Source organism: Alligator sinensis, unplaced genomic scaffold, assembly GCF_000455745.1.
Source record: "Alligator sinensis unplaced genomic scaffold, ASM45574v1 scaffold23_1, whole genome shotgun sequence".
Lineage (NCBI taxonomy): Eukaryota > Metazoa > Chordata > Crocodylia > Alligatoridae > Alligator > Alligator sinensis.
Window position 1 is genome coordinate 411,973 of NW_005841890.1, and position 23,053 is coordinate 435,025.

The following is a 23,053-nucleotide window of genomic DNA, read 5'->3' on the forward strand; positions in this document are numbered from 1 at the left end:
GGGGGGGGGGGGGGGTAGTGTTGGGAGGAACAGAGGCTTCTGCCACATGGCCCAGCTGGGCTTGTCACAGACCTGAGCTAACACAGAATCTACCCCCATCGCTACCTGCCCCCAGCCAGCTCTCAGATGCAGCCTGGGGTGGCGGTGGAGGGGGCATGGAGGCTTCTGCTCCATGGATCTGGCTGCCAGGTGGAGGTTTCTACTGCATGGACACAGCATCCAGTCAGGAGCAGCCTGGATGCTTGAGTGTGCTCAGCAAGCTTTGGCAGCCAGAGAAGCCTAAGATCTGTGCGGGATTGCCCCCAACCTGCTGGCCTTGGCCAGTGCATGCAGCCTGAGTGCCCCCAACCCCAAAGGGTGAACATGTGTTCTGTTCACTACCAAACTAACCTAAGCTGCTTAGAAAAAAGTGTCACTTAGATTGATTCTTCCTTGGGTTTTTTGAATGTCTGTACATAACTCAAGACTCCCAGGAGGGGATTGAATTCTGGTGCCCAATGCTGCAGCTGATGCGGGATGGTTAGACAATGGTATTTAGATATTTGCTTTTGCAAACTAGCTTGTAGGTAAAGTAGATATGCATTAGGCTGATGGTCTAAGGTAACAGCAAGGGTTACTTGATTTCTAAAAGCCTGTTTCTAAAATTTTCCTGAAGGTCCACTGTGTCTGACAGGCAAGCAGCAAACAGATGCACAGGCTGGGAAATTCAAGACATGTGCTGTTCCATAACATGAGATAAGGTGGCACCAGGTCACAGTGCCTAAGTGCAAAGCCCTTGGGATTTCTGGTTTTGAGAGAACAGACCACATTAGGAGGACACCAGTAAAGACCAAATTAGGATGTATGCACATGATGGGTTTGTGAAACAAAGGGATATGCTGACAGGACAGAATGTGGGCAGTATGACAACCATAGAGAGACCAATCAGCGATGCCTAAGATAAAAAGTCATCAGAAGGGTACAAAAGGAGGGATTTCAGAGCAAAGGATCCCCAAGAGGGGGACCCAAAGCCACTATGGACAGAGGGCATACCACCAGCCCAACTCACCTGCCCCACTGGGCTCGGACTATAACCTCCAGTCTGAGGGCTTTGGGTCTGCCTGGAACAAGGGAGCTGGGTCAAATCCAGTGCCAACAATGTGCAGTGAGCTGTCTCTTTAGCTGCATCGGCAACTGCTGCCAGAGTGCGGAGCCAGCCGGGGGACACCTCTCCCCTTCTGTCCCCACTCTGCAGTGGTTGTCATTCTTCCCAGGATACCTGCAGGAGCTCACTATGCCTCTGCTATGGTGCAAAGAGTTTCTTCCTTGAGGGACATTTTTTAAGGGGGTAGTTCAACATTAAATGCAAGTCTAGGGGCCAAATCCTAAAATTATGGAAATTGGGAGCCAGATTCAATGGTGTCAGACCCATTTACACAGGGTAGAGATTCAATTATAGGTCTGATGTAGACTGCCATCTCCTGTGAATTGGAAGTAATGAGGAGAAGTCTTTAAAAACAAGCATTCACCTTATGAAATGCAGTCTATTAACTCTGGTGATAAGGGAAGTTCTAGAGGGGTACTCTGAAAATGTTATTGCCCCTATTTAACACACAAATAGGGGCAATTCAATGAAGTTTAAAAGAAGACAAATTCAAAACTGGTGGGGGGAGAAGGGGGGGATAGATGTGTGTGTTTTAATCACAGCACATTAGACCATGAAATTCCTGGACACAAGAAATCACTGAAAGTAAGAACTTAGCAAGCTTCAAAGAGAAAATTAACATTTATGGAGAGAGTTCTTAATGAATGACAAAAACTGTGGGGATAGTCTACTTCCAGCTTCAACACTTAAACCAAACTCTAACTGTTAGAGACGGAAGACTTGCAGTGTAACGAAGATTATCCTATACACGACCACCAACGGGCTATTAAAAAAAAATGACATTTAACTGGATGGACCCTAGCATGTAATTCTAGCACACAAAACACCTGCTATATGCATTTGTTTAATACAAAGCAGGTATTTGTACCATGTGCACATTCCATTCATAGCCAGTGAGATAAACCAGGGTCTTCTGTATACTATATAGGGATTTTCTCATTCCATGTATACATTGCCCACTGCCTTTGTAATAACAAGGATTGTGAGTAGCACTGTGCCGGTGGGCGATAAGGATGCAATGGAAAGAGCTTTCACAAAACAATAGTAACCTTTTCAGTTGTGGGCCTGATTTTTGTAGAGTAATACATATAAAAGTTAATTTGGAGTAAATGCGTAATGCCATAGAAGGGAAGTTCCTATTATCATGCTCAAGAGACAAATCCTTATATGCAAGCATATGTATAAAGCATTGTCTTCTCATTCTAGTTAGTCCATTCAGGCTCATTTACCAAGTCCTATGATGTACAATTCACCCCATGGGTCAACTAACCATGTTGGCTACACTGTCAGAGCATGTTTAAGTTTGGATGTGCTGTATGATTTTTATGAAAAACAACCAGAATGTGATTGTTGATGAATTTAAAATCCAGATTTTCAGCTTGTGCAAATCACTACGGAAATGTTTTATGGTTTAATACCTCCATTTTGGCTTTGTTTAAGCGAACAACAAATGAACACAGGGGGTGCATCTATATGTACGCTTTACTGTTGGGGAGAGTAATTAGCACTGCGGTAAATTGTCACCATCTACACATGCACCAGTACTGGGGCACAGTAAACTAACTCTGCTGTAAGATAGTACTGTCCCTGATGGTAATGACTTATGGCGGAGTAATTAACTGTGATGTAATGCGCATGTGGATGGTAACCACAGGCATCAGGCCAAGTAATCCCAGGCAGCACGGGGTCAGACTCCTCCCTGCTGCCTTGCCACATGGCTCCACGCTTTCGGCACTCTCCTGTCCCAGCCAGTTCCTCCACTGCCTGATGACGCCACCTGGAGCCTAGGGCTGCTCCATAAGCCTGTTCCACTCTGACTCGAATTGCTACTGTCCTGGGTACATGTCTACATGCTGCACCAGGGATCATGATAAACTCTGGAGTAAACTATTGCACTAATTGCACATGTAGATGCAGCCAGTGATATTCATACAGAACCCAATTCTTTCCCAGATGTTGTAAATCAGGGTGATCTCTATTGAGGTGAATGCCTATTGATGATGTGACATTAGACTTGGACACATTGAGTGTGTCTACATGTCACCGTGTCTTAGTACTTCATTTTGGAAGTACTAAAGTATGGCGCACTAACTGCCCATACTGCTCCATGGGCACAGCTAGATTTTGCTGCTACTTCACCGTAGTAGCACACTAAAATGACGGAGCGTGTCTTTATGGCAAAGTAACTGCCAACCACATGTAGACCCATGTGATTGCTACATATTGGTAGCACACCATATAGTGACCTAGCAGGTTTTACAGTGATATAGGACAGCATGTAGATGCACCCATTGAAACTTAAAGCTGGAGGAACAGCTCAGCACACTATTCTGAACCTGATCCATATTGAACTTCTGCCATATTTCCCCCTTGCACTGAATCTCTGGCCAAAATCTTTTGGCACTGCTTTGCTCTCTGGGTGATAATCTCCAGATTCCTCACTCCAAATTCTTGTTTAGAGATGCCAAGTTTGAGCTCTTGAAATTCCCAGCAATTTACTGGATGCCAATAGAGTGTTTAAAAACAAATAACTATTTTGCACAGAGTACGATGAGCCAAAATCATCTCTGAAGGAATCGATGCCATTCCTGTATAATTAAGTATGAGTTGGATTGCTTAGATTGTTACATTGTGTTTTAAGCAGCTGAGAAGTGCTAGTGAAGTAAACAGGATTACATAATTACTTAAAGTTGAGCACAGGGGGAAGCCTGAAAAGTTATTTGATCGTGTAAATTAAGCTTACTGCACATGATCAGGAGCAATACAGGGTGGCCATCCATGCGTCTCTGTCTATTTATGCTCAGCTGTACCACAGAGGCACACTAACATCATGAAAGTCTCTGAGAGTTTACTTGGAGGAAAATCATAACATGAAACTGTGAAAATACATAGTGGTAGCCGCTAGCTGCCTCGGGGTTAAAGCATGTAGCCCAGACATGGGGAAACCTGTGTTCTAGGCTCACCACAGTGAGCTGAACCCACATATCTCACATCCAAGAAGCAGGCCCCAGTCACCATGCCATGGATTAGGCAGACAGCACCTTTCATCTCTCATAGACATAAAGTTGGCCATTTGGGCAGCCACAAAGGAAATGTGGCATGGGTTCAGGACAGCTGTTAAGTGGCTGCATGTCTCTGTGGCCTGCTGAAGCAGGCACTCCCTGCCTTATGAGACAGCAGCCTATTCTCTCCACTACTAAATTCCCCCTGCAATGACATACCCTTTACCAGGCATCCATCTGACACAGAAAAGTTAAATGAGCATGCAAGTTACTGGAGATCCATTTCTCTTTCAGCTCATTATGAGCACTACAGACTTGCACTGATGCAACTCCAGTAGACCAGCCCCTGCCCTCTCTTACTAAAGTGTCATTCAGAACAATGCTATTTACAATAGCAGTACTCCAGATTTACACCAGCATCGGCAATGCACTTATCATTAAAGAGTCATTGTATGAAAAGCACAAACACCTGCAGGAGCGAGGGCCACAGCTTTGAACTCCCTTTTTCCAGGAGCAATTCCAGGCCCTCTGACTTCATCCCATCAGCCTTTCTCTTGGTGTCCCAGCTTCACTATGAGGTAGGTGCTCTCCTACATTCAGCTGGACTGCAAATTATGTGGGTTCAAATCCCATGTAGTCAGGGGTAGGATAATGAATGGACCCATGGATTCCAGGCCCAGTCCTGCACCAGTTTGGAAGCTACTACTGCCACTAGAGGACCTGTGCCACATGGCCATTGAGAGAGGTGTTCAGTGCAAGCCCGCTTCTATGGGGGGTTATTTTTTTCTTATATTTGTACCTTTTTCCATAGTGGGTAATATAGTCAACACTGGCAACTTTCTATCATGGGTGGTGGTTGGGGCCCTGAGTCCCAAGAATTCTTAAATCTACCCCTACATGTTGGTATGAGATGAGGCTAGATATGAATCCCTCAGCAAGGGCCAAGGGTCCTACTTTGTCACACATGCATTTGTCCAGCTTTTACTGCAACCTGCTCTGCACACAGATCCTTGGAGGTATTCCTTGATTCTCTGCTCTCCTTGACTTGCCTTTCCACATACTCCAAATGTGGGTCACAGATAAGTGGGAATAGGGTTGATGCAAATATTTCATGCTTAGCAGATCCATCTTGCTTAGCATGCCTGTCTTTTGTAAAGGGGCTGGAAATAACAGTTTCCCCTTGCAACAACTGAGCCAAGTTGGCCAAAAATCTTTTTGCCTGCCATAATTTTTCCAGTGGGCAATTTGAAGCATAATATGGTCCTGTGGGTTGCCTAATAATCAACGAGACTAGTAAATGGTGGCTCAGGCTCACCTCTGTCAGACTCCCTGTCTGCTGTTTTAAGATTTACCATCGGGAAAGAAGCGCCACAAGAAAATATACATCTTGAAGAGGTAACTAGGCAGCAGCATCTCTGTGCATGTCAATCTTAAACCAGGGCTTCTCTCAGAGCTGACAATTCACCAGGCAGTTTGAACACATTTCTGAACTTGGAATGAATCCCCATTCGAGAGAGGATTCTATCACCATGGCCATCTCCTAGCAACACCTCCCACCTGCTCGTGTATTCTGAACCTTGCATATGGGCCTCTGCAGAGAAGCGGGGAGGATGGTAAGATGCTGAGCTAGTTTCTACCTTGATCCACAGTTTTTCTCAGTGCAGGAGTGGGAGTGAAGGGTATTGGGGAACTGGGCACAAATCATAGAAAATTAGGGTTGAAAGGGACCTGAGAAGGTCATTTAGTCCAACCCTCTGCTGAAAGCTGGACCAGCCCCAACTCAATCATCCCAATCAGGGCTTTGTCTAGCTGGGTCTTGATAACCTTCAAGGATAGAGATTCCATAACTTCTGTGGGCAACCTGTTCAGTGTTTTCCTACCCTCCTAGTGAGTTTTTTTTTCCCTAATATCTAACCTAAACTTCCCTTGCTGCAACTTGAGCCCAGTGCTCCTTATTCTGTTATCTGCCACCACTGAGAATAGTCTAGCCCCATCCTCTTTGTTACTACCCTTCAGGTTGTTAAAGGCTGCTATTAAATCTGCCTTCAGTTTTCTCTTCTCTAGACTAAATAAGCCCAGTTCTCTGAGCCTCTCCTCCAAAGCCAATGTTCCCAGCCCTCTAACCATTGTTGTTGCCCTCCACTGGACTCACCAGTTTTTCCACATTCTTTCTGCAGTGAAGGCCCAAACTGGACACAGTACTCCAGATTTGGCTCACCAAGGCCAAATATAGGGAATAATCATGGAAAGTTAGGGAAGGGACCTCAGGAGGTTATCTAGTTCAACCGCCTGCTCAGAGAAGGACCATCCTCAACTAGATCATCCTAGCCAAGGCTTTGTTTAGCCAGGTTTTGAAAACCTCCAAGAATGGGCCTGATGGCAACACTTCTACTAATGCAGCCCAGTACGCTATTAGCCTACTTAGCAAAAAGGGCATATTTCACTTATTGTCCACTATAACTCCCAGGTCTGTTTTTTGTAAAGATACTTAGTCAGCCCCCAGCCTGTACTGGTGCATGGGATTGTTCTGTCCGAAGTGTAGGACTTTGCACTTGCCCTTGTTGAATTTCAGAAGATTTCTTTTGGTCCAATCCTGCTACTTGTCTAGGTCTCTCTGAATCCTAGCCCTACCCTCCAGTGTATCTACTACTTCTCCAGCTTGGTGTCATCCACAGATTTTCTGGGGATGTACCCCATCCCATCTTCCAGGTGGTTGATGATTCCTAGAGGAGGTGTTAGCAACGAGATGGCTTAGACCTTCTGTGGTCTCCTTTGCACCCCTATGACCATATCCAATCCTCCAGTATAAACTAGAACAAAATTCAAGTAACCACTTTAATCTGAATGTCCCCACTCCGGGTTATCATGCCACTGCCAGGCCACTTTTCCACTCTTGTGTGCTGTGCCCTAGGAGTACCTGCTCTGGCCTCCAGCTCCCCTTCTTCACCAGTCTGAGCTGGGAGGGGCTTCTCTCTCAGCACATATTTCAGGGCTGCACTGTCCCTTACTTCAGCGACCCAGCCTTTTATCCTCTGGGTGTCTCCCCTTCCAGTCCTGGCTGGCTACTGGTGTGCCCCTTCACTTGAGTGGGCACCTAACTGCACCTAGACTGCAATTACTCCCTTCCTGCCTTCCCTCCTGCAGCTAACCCCTGTTCAGCTGCCTGGGGATCTTTCTGTTGCACCCTCTCTCTTGAAGTAGCAGGAACATCTAGATCCCTACCACAAGCAAATAACTCAGCAAGAGGGTGGGAGGGAATCTGTAGAAGTCCAGTTTTCCACTCCTACTCTTCTATCCAATAAATTAGTTTGTTTTGTGGAATAGAAGAAAAAAAAATCCAGATTATAGTCCCTGGGGATGGGGGCTAAGCACAGTCTGCATTGACAGAATTGAGATGACAATTATTCTGGCTCTTCAAAAACAGACCCTAAGGAAATAAATTAAGTCACAGAAATATACGTACAGGAAATGTTATTTTCTGCAGAAGGATTGGAAAGCCAGTGAGTAGGAAGCAATGAACTTCCTATATTAAGCCTTCCACAGCTTTATCTATAGATTTTGATGTAATAAAATCTGAACCAGCTTCAGGATCTGAAGGTTGCACTACTTGATGGAGCCTGGGCTGTCTAACACCTGGATGTCCATGGAGTATTTCCATTGGCAAAACCACAAGTCCAGGTTTCTGACTCCTGGCCCCAGTATGGAAAACAGTCCTGCTGCTATTTATCCAATTTATCCATTGGTTATTAAATGTAACCAGGCCCCCTCCTTTGTAGAACGGAATCTATCCCACTGAAACACATGACCTGTGGCTTGTCCTCATCTTGGCCCTACATATCTTCTTTTCTTAGCCACCCAAGACAAGGGCCCAGTGGGCAATGTCCATCCTGTGGCCCAGTAATTAGAGTGCTGGTGTTAATAAATCTTGGGTGAAGGAAGACTGGCTCTTGGTTTCCTACTCCCTGGGCCAGAGCCCTTACCACCAGGCTAAAAGTTAGGAATCCCACCCCAGAAACATTTGTGGTTTATCACTTTCAGGAACTTAGTCACATGCCTGCCCTCTTGATCCTATTCCACTTGGGAATACGTATGGATAACACAGAGTCTTCAGAGCGTGCCCAGAAAGGAAGCAAAGGGCACAGCTAGAAGGAAGCACATATGGAAATAGAATAAAAAATCTGTCTAAATGGAATTTAAATGGCTACATTTGGACCCATAAAAAGCCCTACCGCATGCAAATGTAGATTTGGCCCCTGTGTGTCAGTCCTGCGCCCCAGGCAGTGTAATTCCGTGGACTGATTCCCTCATCCATGAATGATCCAAAGAGTCCTCTGAAGGGGACAGCCTAGGGTATGGAGAGGTGCCATGCACAAGTGAATGCTGCTTCAGGCATTCATTTTTAGGAGGATTTATTCTAGGTTGGCAGAGAGGATGGAGTGTTACCCTCTGGCTCCAGTCCCAAGCAGCATGTGGCCCCTTCCCACTACAGATCCCTAGGCTAACATTAAGCCTTGGGCAGATTCTGGGACTGCCTCTCCAGCCCTTTTCACTGAAAGTGAGAAACCACCGAGGTGGACAACAGCCTTCACTCCCAGTACCCGGAGGAAAGGTTCCTTCACTTACCAGTAAAGGTTGCAGAGTACACAAGAAATAGAGTAAAGTTTTGACTTTTCCTCCACCTCGGATGTCATAGCAGCTGCTTTGAGGCTGCTCTATCCTCTGAAGGAACATTCTGTCTCAGCAAGAGAAGAGAGAAAAAAGAAAAAAAAAAAAAAGAGAGATCCTACACCGTTATAATTACTTGAGCAAAAATAAACACACACATGGTGTGACATTTTCCTAATGCTTGGATCTTATTTAGAAATAGATGTATTAATTAAGGGGGGGAGGAAAACCAACAACCTTTGAGTCATGAGGACATGACAAGCTGTGCTTTGAAAATGTTATTTTTATTTTTTAATGACACTGGTGTTAATTTATTAGATATTACAGAGTGTGTGGGCTTGTTTGTTTGTTAAAGGGCAGTGTCATTCAGTCTTCCTCATCTGCTTTTAAATTTAAATATATATACAGAGTGATGCAAAAGGTGAAATCCTTCCCAGTAGAAAGGGCCAACTCAAGACCTTTTTGACACACACACTCTCCAAGTGTGAGGCTAAATTTTTTCAAATTTCAGAGGTGGGGGGGGGGGAGGGGATCTGATCCAATTTGAGTTGAGGTATTAAGCAGTGCATAGACTTTAGACTGTGTGTCCCAAAGTGAAGCTGGTTTTCTAGGTCATTTATATGGTGCAGGTCTTAGCCCTTTAACATACAGTATCCTGGAGAATGGTTTGCAAACACTATAAATAGAGATTTATAAGACAGCCTAGAAAAGGCCTATACACCAGATAAATGACACAGCCTTAAAACCTCCATCTACACAAAAGCCCTAATCAGCAGAAACAAAAACGGCTCCCTTAGCCATGAAACACATTAACCTGTCTATCAACTTATAAAATAACCATGTAACACCTAGAAAGAGAGGAAGAAAGAAAGAAGCCACACACTGAATCTAACACCACCTACATTAGGCACAATTTTTAGCTTTAAGAAAGAAGTATTGGAGACTGAGGAGTCCACTAGGACTTTGCTATTGCAGTTGATTTTTACATGGAAACTCTCCAGTTTTATAGAAGTGGGTGGAAGTATAAAACCCCAAGCTTTTGCTCGCACTCTCAACATTTAATAGAATCTTTTTAGACATTTGATTTAGCACCAAGGGTTACATCCTCAGCTGGTATAAACCAGCAAATGTATATAGCAAGATATACTAGTTATAAATTAGCAATATGTACTAGTTATAAATTAGAAGGGGGCAGATCCAACATAGGCAAAGGCGGGTGGAGGAGCAAACACCTGAGCTGCAGGAGTGGATTCCTTCCTGCTCCAGCTTCCTCCCTGCCAACCCACCAGTGTGGGCAGACTGTGCTGTGCAACCATTTGGGGACTTTGTAAAGTTCCCAAAGTAGGTGAGCACCCCTGTCTTTCCCTTCCATGCCATGTCCTCTCTCCTTGCCTTCCCTTCTGTGCCCTCCACCTCCTGCCCCAGGAATTGGGGAAGCTTCAGAGCTGCTCCTGCCTGCTCCAACCAGGCTGTGCAGGTGCTGGGCTTAGCTGGGAACAGCAGCAGCAGCAATGGGGAGGAGGTAAGTTCCCCCACACTGTCCGGCCTCCAGGGAGTCACTGCCACTGTTGCTGCCTTAGGTGAGCCCCATCTCCAAGCAGTCCGTCCCGTCCCCCCATACCCTGGAGTGGGCAGAAGCAGCTCTGAAGACTTCCCAGCAGGAATAGCAGCCATAGCGGGCAGTGGGATGAAGGAAGGGGAGGGAGACAATGCATCTCTGAGCATGGAGGGGGATTCTCTTTCACTTTGGAGACTTTTTTTTTTTTTTTTAAAGCAGCATGGTCCAATCCAAATGGGGAGGGGAGTGCACCTGTGCTACTGCATACCCACTGGATCCACCCCTGTGCTTTCGTATTACCTTATGGATTTTTACTTCAATATCTGTTTTGCAATGTCCAAGAGGTTATTATACATAGGATTAACATAATAAAACAAAAATATATCTATGGTTGATTTTCAAAGAAATTATTACAGTTCCTATGCTATGATAGGAACCTGGACCTTTTCAGCCTCCGCAAGAGAAGGTTGAGAGGCGACCTTGTGGCTGCCTATAAATTCATCATGGGGGGCACAGAAGGGAATTGGTGAGGTTTTATTCACCCAGGCACCCCTGGGGGTTACAAGAAATAATGGCCATAAGCTAGCAGAGAGCAGATTTAGACTAGACATTAGGAGGAACTTCTTCATGGTTCGAGTGGCCAAGGTCTGGAACGGGCTCCCAAGGGAGGTGGTGCTCTCCCCTACCCTGGGGGTCTTCAAGAGGAGGTTAGATAAGCATCTAGCTGGGGTCATCTAGACCCAGCACTCTTTCCTGCCTATGCAGGGGGTCGGACTCGTTGATCTATTGAGTTCCCTTCCGACCCTAACATCTATGAATCTATGATAGAGACTTCCTGGGAAAAGAGTGGAAAGACAGTATTGCTAATACTTACTCATCAGCGGTGTTTATTCTAGCTGGGGAAAATGAGCTCAATTTTCTGATAATGAAATTGTGTCTTTTAAACAGCCGTGCTTTCTCGTGCTTCTTTTTTCTACTTTGTAAACTTATGTTTAAATAGTATTGCTGTGCCAAAAAGAGTGGTTCACATCTAGTTTGTTGAAAACTAGTAGTTGTAAATAATCCATCCTAAGCATTTTTACAAATATTTTTAGTTTCAAACAAATAGAGAATTTATCAGGTTTCAGTATTTTGCATTCCCTCTTTCCTCACCATATTGCCCTCAGTGCTGGGGGAAAAATATGTTAAGAAGGAAAATCAACAAAACAACGAAAAGGATCTTTTGAAAGGAGGAAAACTAAAAAATAAAGGGATTAAAAAAATTGTGTTAACTATGTAATATTTCTAACAATGTCAATTTTGGGCAACTACTCTTTACTTTTTCTTGGGAAGCAAGGGAAACATTTTAAGGGTTCTGGTGAAAACACTTAATTAAGCATAAAGGGCATTCCTTATTTTAACTTCAGCAAGTATACCAGTGATAAAAAATCATATATAATAGCGTGGTGTATATTTCAATCAATTGGATGATATAAGAATAGTTCTGCAAATATTCTGAATCATTATTGTTATCTTGCTGTTGAAAGATCAGTGACAGACTTCTCAGCCAACCTACAAAGATATTCATTCCTGTCACGGTTTTCAAACTATTCTTTTTTTTTTTTTTTTTTCCGCTGGAACCATCTGCTAAGAAACTGAGGTTTTTGTAAGTTCACTTTTTCTTCCTGCTCTGAGCAGCAAAAAACAACCCCCAAAAAAACCCTTTAAAACCTTTAATTAGTGTTTTTAAAAACAAGGTGATAATTTTGGGGGGCAACCTGCCCAATGCCCCAAAACTACAATTTTGTATTTTATTATGTATTTCTTATTTTTTTTTTTTCCCCCCTAAATTCTATCCGCAAGCAAGAGAGACTGGTTTCATTTTGGTCCAGTCTTGATCCCCCTTAGTCTTGCCCCCCCTGCCCACATTGAAAAAGGACATAAAAGGATACATCTACACAAGATGCTTAATGCCCAATTGAGCTAATTCTAATGCACATTGGTGCAGATAGCAAAAACCACGCTAATGTGCAGTAGATTAGTCTAATAGGCATTAAGTGTTTCAAAACCCCCCATCCGTCTGCACTAATGCACAGTATCTTTAGTCCAGGAAGCAATAAGCATCACATAAAAAGTGTTCATCTGTCTTAATATGCAGTACTGCTGCTTTACAGGTACTAAACAATGCACTTTACTTTATGGCAGATTAATGAACATGTAGATGAGCCTAAAGAGGAGGAAAAATAAGGAACAAAAAGGAAAAGAAACGGGTGTCTGTCATTTCTCCAAGAAAATTCCTTCCATGGGCTATTTTGGGGGTGGCCCACCTATATGCTGCCCTTTATGCCTGACTTGGGATAAAGCGTTTGCAATGGAATGGTTCTACTAAAAGCTCACACCCAAGCCTTAGAGAAGTAAATGGTATCCAAAAGGATTTCTTCTGCATGAAACACCTGGAGAGAAATGGGAAGAGTCCCCTGATGGGAGGAGCTGCAGGGGAGAAGTTTCTCTTACACCAACCATGACACAATTCTGTGAATGGAGAAAGCATGATAGACTGTCTCAGTGGCTCTGGCCATGCCCTTTCCTTGCCTCATCTCCTGGGAGGGAATGAACTAAGCCTGTTTTGTTCCTTATTCCTCTGCTCCAGAACCAAATGGCCAGACAACTCTCTCAGAGCTGTCATGGTGAGTTTATAGGCACTTATGGTGGAATTTGGTCTGAATCTCATTAAAGACCTAAAATAATGTTGGCAAAGGAAATATTTTAATTCATGATGAATTACAGGTGGGAAAAGCAGCAGTCCATAAAATATGTGATAGACACAGGAAATCAGGGCTGGAGATGAGAAGAGGCTGATCTCTCAGCCAGCAAAACACAACGGTCCATGTCTAATCCTGTGAGTATTCCCAGTGTCTTTTGTTGCGAGATGATTTGTGCTTTAAATTTTCTGGATCAGCTAAAGCCTCCTGGAGAGGGAGGGCTGGGTGGTGGTATCGACACCAATTCATGATCTGGGAGACTCAACTTTAAATTCCAGGTCCGTCCCAGCCTTCGTGCATCATGCAGAGAACGTGGTTTTGAGAACGTTGCTGAGAAGTTTGGTTCTGCCGACTCGCCCCCAGACTCCTGAAGCTAATCCGAGTTAATCTCTTTCTCTGAAAGTAAGCAGCTTGAGCACAGTAACAGAGATGCTCTCAGACAGCTTCACCACCACCTTATTTGGCTTGGCTCTTACAAGGCAGGAGCACCATTGAAGCAATGCAGATATAATCTCATTCTCTCTGAGCCTTAGTTCTTCATCAGTAAAAGAAACATAATAGATTGCCCTACTTCACTGGGGTATAATGAAAATAAAGGCATTATCAATCATGAAGTATTCAACTACTAGGGGGAATAGGGGGCCAGATATGGATAGTGTTCAATACTATCTAGGACAGGGGCGGGCAATTATTTTGAGCCCCTGTCCTAGATAGTTTTATTCCCACTTACTGAATTTTGGGAAACCATCGGGGGCTGCATGACAGGCAGCCAAGGGCAGAAAAATATTAATTTTTAATTTTTTTTTAGGAGCCCCGTGGGCTGGAAAGAATGGCCTGGCCCCCAGGCTGCATTTTGCCCACCCCTGATCTAGGATCATCCCCTCACCCCCAGGCCTTTTTCTATCATTGAACATTGTCAAATGAGCTTTAGTTTAAGCATCTTTGCCATCATTTTGAAGTGCAGGGATGTTGATGCACGAGACATAGAAGGTGGCTAAAGTGTGCCAATTAGCATGCTCGAGTGACTCAATTAATTGACTCTGCTCCGATGCACTATAATTACAGCGCATTGGAGTAGCCTCCCTACTCAGGTCCAGGTACACAGCATTAAAAGGTATCCCAAATTGTGGCTAACTTATAAGTCCAGGGCCTGAAGGAACAGATAAGTGTACTTGCAGACTGTTTTTCTGCCTTTGCTTTGGTAGCTTGAGTGCATGTTGCATTCCTTTGAGATGCAACAAATGGGGTATCAGTAAACGCCATTGGGACTCGCTTTACTCAGTTTGCTTTGCTGTCTTCAGTTGAATTATTTATTACTTTTCTTCTGCCTCAACTCTCTTTTTTTTTCTTCTCCCTTTTATTTAAACTTTCTAAAAAAATAAAATAAAAAAACAGGAGCTTAGCTGATTTGAGAGGTTAACAGGAGCTTGTCCTTCTCTCTACAGTTTCTAAGCAAACTTTTAGCATGAAACTGTGATGATTTAATGCACAGGAAGACATTGCTTTGAATTTCCAACAGAATTTTTAATATTTGAATGCATCCTGAGCAGCAAGGATCAAAAATACAGTTTCAAGAGGCTTTTGTACTCTCCTTACCAATCCAACATCATTTTTTCTTACTATTTTTTTTCTAACATCAGATATAAAGATGCACTGAAAAGTTTAGATTAAAGCTATAGACTTGTTAAAGTGGATGCTCTACAGGATTTGGAACAATCTGACCTTTTGGAGAAAGTTCACATCAAAGTGGAAGATAAATCCAGATTCCTAGATGATCAGTAGACCGATTTCTGTTTTGCAGAGCATCCTTTAAACAACTGGGGAGGATTCTAAGTGTCAAGCATGCAGGAAATCACAACAGGCGCTGCGGAAGAAGCTACTGAATGTGGACAATACACTTCATCAAAACAGAAATTATGTGCTTTATTTTGTCCTGTAATTGGAACTGGAGTTCACAGACTTATTTGAGTTGAATGATTAGATGTAGGTGATCTAAGCCCTCTGGCTGACTCGGATATTAGGCTGCATGGTAACCTCATAAATAAAAGAACTCCAGGAAGCTGGAAATTTGGAGATTGAAAATGTTTGCTTAATTGGAACCCAGTGCTGGTATCTGACCATTATAGTTTAACTGGAGAGGAAGGGATACATTGTGGTTAGAACACCAAAGTAATACATTATCTGGGGCTAGGTCCTTGTGTTGTTCACTTTTCTTGTTTGACCACAGGCAAAATCCTGATTCTTTCTCGGCACAGACAGACATGACAGTTTTACACAATCTGGCCCCAGAAAGCAGTCTACAACCATGACCAAACACAAGTGCAGAGTGCTTTAAAAGGGCCCCATCTCATGACCATCTAAACCCTCATTCCATGAGGATTCAGATGAAGATGCTCCAAAATGGAGAACCTTCATTAAATTTTGTCTACATTTGCTGGGAGCAGAGCTCGCCTGACAGTCCAGTCCTGCTCCTGGTGCTGTTTGTAGAATGGGAGGGGTGGAGGGGAGCAGAGGGGAGCTCATTCTGGGGGTTGCCCAGTTGGTGCTGGAGGGTGGGGCAGGTGCACCCTTGAAGTGGGTGGCTCCCCATCAGCCCCCCACACTCCACTGGAGTTGAGAAACCCCCAGAACAAGCTACTTCCCTTGCCTTCTCCCCCTCATCCCATCCAGACAGAGCATTGGAGCTGTGAAAGGGAGGCAGAACTAGGGGAGAGATGCTGCAGACATGCAGCCTCTTTCCCCAGAGCGGCTCCAAGTTGGAGCCAATCCTCCACCCTCCTGACCCAACAGCTAAAGCCTGTTGGTTCTGGAAGATAAGTCTAACTCATGGCACTTTCTGCAAAGTACCATGAGTTAAACCGGAGAGCTGCATTTCCGTGTGCACCCTCTGTTCCTCATTTGTAACCTGGTGATAATAATGTGTCCTTTATCTATCTAAACCATAAGCTCTGCAAGTCAGAAGCTCCCTATGTTCAGTAGGGCATCCTGGGGGAAGAGAAGGAACAATGGTCATAAACTGGTAGATGATGGTTTCTGGTTGCATGTAAGGAAGAACTTATGTAAGGTAAGGGTGACCAGGATCTGGAATAGACTTCCTAAGGAGGTGGTGCAGTCCCCAACCTTGGAAGTTTTCAAGAGAAGACTGGACAGACATCTTGCTGGGATAATTTGGTCTCAACAGTATTCCTGTCCAGAGCAGGGGGTGTTGAACTCAAGTTTTGAGGTCCCTTGTAGCCCTTTTCTATTATTTCTATCATTCTATGTATTTGTAAAATGCTGACTAGCATAACGGCTCTGATCCTGGATTAAAAAAAAAGTATCTTTTAGATTGAAAATGTGGACATGGGGTAAAAGAATCTCAATAACAATTAAAAAAAAAAAAAAAAAAAAGCAAACACAGTGACGATAGTGGCACATCAGCCCCCATATTGATGCAGACAAAATCTCTAAAGATCCCTCCACATATGCAGGCATGTGCATGTGCAACAGCTTAAATAGCAGTGTCACAAATTTGTGCTGGAGATTTGTGCCTCAGCAGACATGTCTGAACATGCACTTTGGTGTGGGGAAAATTGTGCCACTTGGGGCAAACTCACCCTGCCCAGTTCCTCCCAGATCTTCACCCAGGGGGAGATAGAGACTGGGGCTAGCACAGATGCTGGCTCCAGCAGCATAGAAACCTGCCCTGACAAGCCTGTCCACTTGACAACCACCCCATGGCTGAGTGGGTACAGGTCACCTCTGGGCGCAAAGCCAAAAGGAAGGCCCGGGTGCAGCTGGAACCCTCTGACATGGAGAACTCTTGTCCCTCTCCCAAGACCACCACATGGTGGTAAGGAGTGGCCAGCTTCTGGGGACCTCCCAGGCTGCACCTGACACCACACCCCCAGGAAAGATCAAATGAGTCATCCCCCTGGAAGAGGTTTCAGGGCTGCTGGACACCCCTGAGCAGGAGCCCATGGAGGGACCCCTTACTCCACTGGCCAGGGCCTATCCTCCAAGACCATAGGCGCTGAGACTGAGGCCAGTATACACTACCCAATGGAGGAGCCAGTATACAAACCTCCATGGACAGGTGAGAGAAAAGATTCCCTGCAGTCTCTGGGAACCCTCCAGGCCAGAACCTCCTTCCTTTCACCTGTCCATGCACATACAGGGCCCACTCGGCCAGGGCCAGGAAGAGGTTGACCAGGAGGTCCTGGCACTTGGTGGGGCCACAGATAGGGTGACCAAAAGCAAAAAGGTGGGGAGTCAAATTCAACCAGTACCTCAGGAGGAGGTTCTGGAGGTGGAGGTGGAGGGGCTGCAGCCTGGTACACTCAAGGGTCGTGTGTGCTCCAATGATCTAGGGGAGATGGGGGTCCTGGGGCTCACCCTGGTGAGTTCTGAGTGGGGAAGTCCCCTCTCCCAGGACTCGAAGACAAGCACTGATGCCACCCCAGTTCCTGATGGGTCTCCTCTTCCCCTCTCCCAGTCAAACCCCACTCTAGCCCAACCGATGGTCCCACACCAGAGGGTGTCGGGGTGAAGTCCCCAGACCAACAGTCTGATCCTGTCAGGGACCCCATGAAGACCCCCCATGGTTCCAGCTCTGCCCTGCCATGCCATCTTGTGAGGGAACCCTGCCCCCACCCTTACTCCCACCGCCATCCCAAGGGGCTGCAGAACAATCCCAGCCAGAGTCCAGGGTCTTAGCAAACCAGGGGGTTCACATGGTACCTAAGGAGCCTGATGAACTCCAGGACCAGGAGGAGGACACCCAAGAACCAGCAGGCTCTGTAGAGCCTGAAGACCTCTTGGTTCTGGCAGTTCCCAGGGGTGAGCTTCTTGCATTTCTTGACCACGAATACACCTAGCATTCTGCCAGCAAGGTACAGCTTGTCTTGGATGGCTAGGGAGATTTTGACAGCGTCCTCACCACTGTGAGGGTGCTGGTGGGGGAAAGCAAGGGGCCCAAAAGCTGCAATGCCCAGATGTATAGGTGGGCCCGCAGTTTCATAGATGCCCTCTATACTTATGGAAGGGGATCACACGAGCTGGCAGGCCCCACACTGGTTGTTGAGATGCATATATTGTCTCCTCCACCCCACAGCCATGAGCTTGTTTAAGATCATGATCCTCAATGTCCACAGCTGCAGGAAGGGTCTCCAGAGATGCTGGGTGCTCTCCTTCCTTCGAGGTGGGGGGAGTGTGGTACTCCATGGTATTCTTGCAGAAGACCTTGACAACTCTGGCTGATGAGCTTAATTGGTGGCTGGAGTCAGAAGGCAGGGTATTTTTTAGTCATCTCTCAGCCACCTCTTGTGCAGTGGCCACCTTGTTCTCCCCAGACCTGCAGCTGGAGGTTCTCCAGGACACTGAGGTGTTGCCGGGCCACCTGCTACACCTCTGGGTCCAAGTTCAGGAGCTGCTCCCAAACCTTCTGAACATGTATGACCCTGCAAAGGACCTGGAGTTGGATTTTTTCCACCAGACAGCCACATATATTGGTACCCTCAACCCTTGCGAGTGCCTGGTCCTTGGTGGGGACTTTAACGTCACCCTAGATGCCCGAGATCAGTCAGGCAGAGACCAGAAGTGGAACCAGGCCACCACGGGTGTCTTTGGTGGACTACTCCCCAGCAGGTGTCTGGCGTGTCTGTCACCATACCAACCCCCCGACCTGCCTTCACCTATGTGAGGGTGGGGGAGAAGCAGGCATGCCACTCTCAGTTGGACCAGGCTTATATGTCTTTGCCACACTTTGCCCAGGCCCACTCCTTTGGCATCTGGCTGACCCCTCTCAGCAATCACCACCTTGTCTGGGCTCAGGCTACACTAGGGCCTGGATGCCCAGGGTCGGCCTACTGACATTTCAGTGCCAGTCTGCTGGAGGATGTGGGCTTCATGGGGGTCTTCCAGGAGTTCTGGATAGCCTGGCAGGAGCAACGGGCAGCTTTCCTCTCAGCTCAGAGATGTTGGGATGTAGGGAAGATGCACATCTGGCTTTTTTTCTGCAGCTATACTCAGGGGCACACTCAGCAGAGGGTTGCAATCTGGGAACAGCTCAGGTGGGAAGTGCTAGAGCTGAAGAGGTGCCTGGCCATCAACCCATCCCTCTGCAGAGAGTGTCAGGAGAGGTGGGAAGAGCTTTGTGCTCTGTCCACTTGTGTGGTCAGCCCCTTCAGGAGATGGACCGCAGCTCCTGCTTTTTCTGTGCCCTGGAGAGAAGGAAGGGGGACAAGAAGTGCATCACATGCCTCTGGCATGTGACGGCACCCCCCCTCACGGATCCAGGTGAGATGCATCGGTGCATGTGGGCCTTCTATGAAGAGCTCTTCTCCCTGGAGCCAACTGACACTGAAGCCTGTCAGACCCTGTAGAAGAGACTCCCACAGGTCAGCATGGGTGACTGGGACTGGCTCTAGTCTCCTCTCATCCTGGCCAAGTTTTCAGCCACTCCTTTCCTGATGCTTGGCAACAAAGCACCGAGCATCGACGGGCTGACTGCAGAGTTCTACTGTACCTTCTGGGGAGTCCTTGGCCTGGATTTCTCTGTGGTCTGGGCTGAATCGAAGGGAAGAGGGGAACTCCACTGTTGTGCCAGAGGGTCGTGCTGACCCTCCTGCCAAAGAAGGTGGATCTCCACGACCTGAGGAACTAGCATCCCATGTCCCGCCTCTGCATAGACTACAAGATGGCAGCAAAGACCATCTCCTGTGCCTGTGGTCCATGCTGACCGACATGTTCCATCACAACCAGACATACATGGTGGCTGAGTTTGTAGCTCATCCTCATTGCATGAGCCACCGGGGATCTCAGCTGGCAGCTCCTTCATGGAGCCATCACTATGGGCATGTATGTGGTGATGTCCACAGACACCCTGGTCTCCTGCCCCTTCTGCAGGCAGAGGGAGACCCTGGCACACATGACCCTTGAGTGTACCAGGCTGCAGCCCCTCCACCTCCACCTCCAGAACCTCCTCCTGAGGTTCTGGTTGAATTTGACTCCCCACCTTTTTGCTTTTGGTCACCCTATCTGTGGCCCCACCAAGTGCCAGGACTTCCTGGTCAACCTCCTCCTGGCCCTGACTGAGTGGACCCTGTACACGCATGGACAGGTGAAAGGAAGGAGGTTCTGGCTTGGAGGGTGCCCAGAGACTGCAGGGAATCTTTTCTCTCACCTGTCCATGGAGGTTTGTGGGCAGAGCACCATTGGGTAGTGTACACTGGCTCCTTGGATGCTTTTGAGAACTGGTGGGTGTGGCCTGGGGGCTCTGCTTGGTGGATTGTGAGGGGGACTGTAGGGGTGGGGGGACTGTTCAGGTGGAGTGGGTCCCCATCTGCTGCCAGAACAGTGCACAGCCCCCTCCCCCATCTGCAGCAGCAACAGGAACCATTAGGGTACTCAGGGCCCACTGCTGGCAGTGCCTCACAATGGCATAGTGTGGCCCTGGCTGCCTCGGGTCCAGTGCCTCCTGTGCCACATGTTGAGGGCCTGGCCTGGCCTGGAGGTGTGCACCTTGGGCAGGATGCTCTTGCTGTCACCTGGGGTCCCAGCACCACACGCAGAGGCCAGCCTGGGTCCTGTCTCCAAGTGCCCCAACACACCGTTGAGCTGGGCTGGTTCCAGGATGCAGGACCCCCATCCCCATGTCCCTACTTACCGGGGATGGTGCCTGGGTCTGGATCACTGCTGCCACCTTGCCTGCTTCTATTTACCCCAGCACACTGAGGGAGTGTGCTGGGGCAGTAGGTGAAGGGGGCAGGCATAGAGATGCTCTGAATGGGTGTCAGAACATCTCCTTGGAGGACCCAGCCTCTGGTTCTCTCAGGGAACACTCCAGGAGTGTGTCCTACACCACTTATTTCTTCAGGTTTTTTGGGTGGTTTTTTTTTTAATCCCAGGATTTCCCGGTATCATATTTAGAGTTCCATTAGAAAAGGACAGTAGTTGATTGACTTGATGTGGGTATTTACTGATCTGGTTGAGATGAATTAGATTTAGCTAAGGCTTAAAAATTGACCTTTTTTAGATTTGTAATAATTTATTACCATCACTCAATAAGCAGCCAATTAATTAGTTCAGTTTTGATTTCCAACCTTATCCGTTACCTGTATTATACATGAAGTTTATTTGTACCACTGACCTATACTTCTCTGTAGTCTAAATCAAAGAAGCTTTTTTATCATTTTCCCCTCCTAAAATTAAATGGTAGGATGCTAGATAAACTTCACAGAAATGTGGTGATGTTTTGTAGAGCTCTGAACAGAACTGCAGTTCATTATTTCAGGTATCTGAAGACGTAACTCAGCTTTGCTTGTCTGAGTGGATCCTGAAACTTTTAAACACTGGAAACCAGCCATAAGGACACTTAATCTGAAGACAGAATTCAAAATGGCAGCTTGGCTATTGTAGGTCCCTACAGGGATATAACAATTTAAAAGTGACAGCTTTGCACACTTGAATGAACAGCAATACAGGTACCTCTTCTGTTGCATAAAAACCTCTCAGCCACCTAAAAAACCTTGGATGCATTTTCTTGTTTTATGTTGTTGTCACACAGGTAACCGCTTGTCATCATTTGAAAGTTTAAAATGTGACCTGTAAGTTTCCTGGAGTATAAAGATTATCAAGTCACTTTCACTAAATAATTGTGTACGACATACACTCCACTCAAGTTTCCCTTGTATTTGGTGCTGTCTATGAAAGTTAAAAAACTCAGAGAGCCTTCTTGGTAATTTACTACTAACTGGTCATAGACACCTATCCGGTAAAAGTATTTGATCACATGCCAAGTAGCACAGGCAAATGGCTGGACTGGAATCATAGGTAACTTCCTTAGAAGGCTGCAATTGTGCCCTCTCTTCACAATGTGGTGATTCTCTGCTTTTCTCACTAAGTCTATTTAAGAATTTGAATTGAATTATGTACTTATAAGCTTTGCTGGATGGAGACTTAGGCATATAAATGGGTGAAGACTTAAATTAAACCCCTGTCTTTGTTTTGTTTTTTGTTTTTTAATTTCATAATGATGATTAAGTTGTTCTATATCTTAGCCAACAGATGGAGACAAATCATTTAAATGTCTGATCAAACTCAACTTTTGTACTTCATTCCTTTAATAGCAGTTTCATATTACTCAGTCACAAATTTGGCAAATAAAATAACTTCTACTGAATGTTAAGAGCGAAGTTATTGTGGCAGGGTGTTTGGTGTGCCTCTCATTTTCAGAGAGAAAGGCTGCCTGAGAAGCAGGCTGCAGGAGGAGGGAAGGGGGAGGTGTTTAGAGGGTCACCTGACTGGAAGGGGGCTGGGCTTGAGCTATAAAAACTCAGGGCCTGAGCAGATCAGGCAGTCTACCCTTGAGTGCCAATAAGAGAGGAGCTTTTGGCAGCAGGGCTCCTGAGATCTTCTCTGGGCTGGGGTAGGCAGCACTAAGCCCTGGAGCTGGCCATGGCTTGGAACAGAGAGGCTTAGGAGCAGAGGGGCCAGGGGCCCCAAGAAGGCTGCTGATGAACAGCTACTGGTGGTTGAGGAAGGGATTTAAGGGGAGGTATGGAGGTCCCCACTGGCTGAGTAAGAGAAAAGGAGCAAGGGTCAAAAGGATAGAGATCCTGAAATAAATAGACATACAGTCAGAGCCTGTTAAGGGGCAGAATGTGGGACCAGGGTAGGCCTTAGAAGGGATAGGCCTGAGGCCCACACAGGGAGATCTTGAGCCCCCAAAAAGGACTGAATACTTGAGAGAAGGACTGGTGCCTAGGAGGGGAGGGGGGACCAGGATGATCTCATGCCCAGAGGGACACCTCCAGTGCTTGGGGACCACCAGAGGGCAGAGCACTGGGATGGGAGTCCATAGCCCATGGAGGGTATATTTCAGCAGATCTCTTGTGAGGCTTGGGAGTGAGAATTGGGGAGGATGGAACCCATGAAAATAGCCCTTCAAGCAATGATGATGAGC

At 46.3% G+C, this 23,053-nt stretch overlaps 1 long non-coding RNA gene across 1 annotated transcript in view; it reads left to right on the forward strand.

The window, feature by feature from the left end:
* Positions 1–14,969, forward strand: part of LOC102375192 — an 18,790-nt gene extending 3,821 nt beyond the window's left edge. The window contains exons 2-3 of the long non-coding RNA XR_323147.1: positions 13,136–13,247; positions 14,912–14,969. This is a non-coding gene — a long non-coding RNA (uncharacterized LOC102375192). The remainder of the gene's footprint in view (positions 1–13,135; positions 13,248–14,911) is intronic.
* Positions 14,970–23,053: the final 8,084 nt, after the last annotated feature.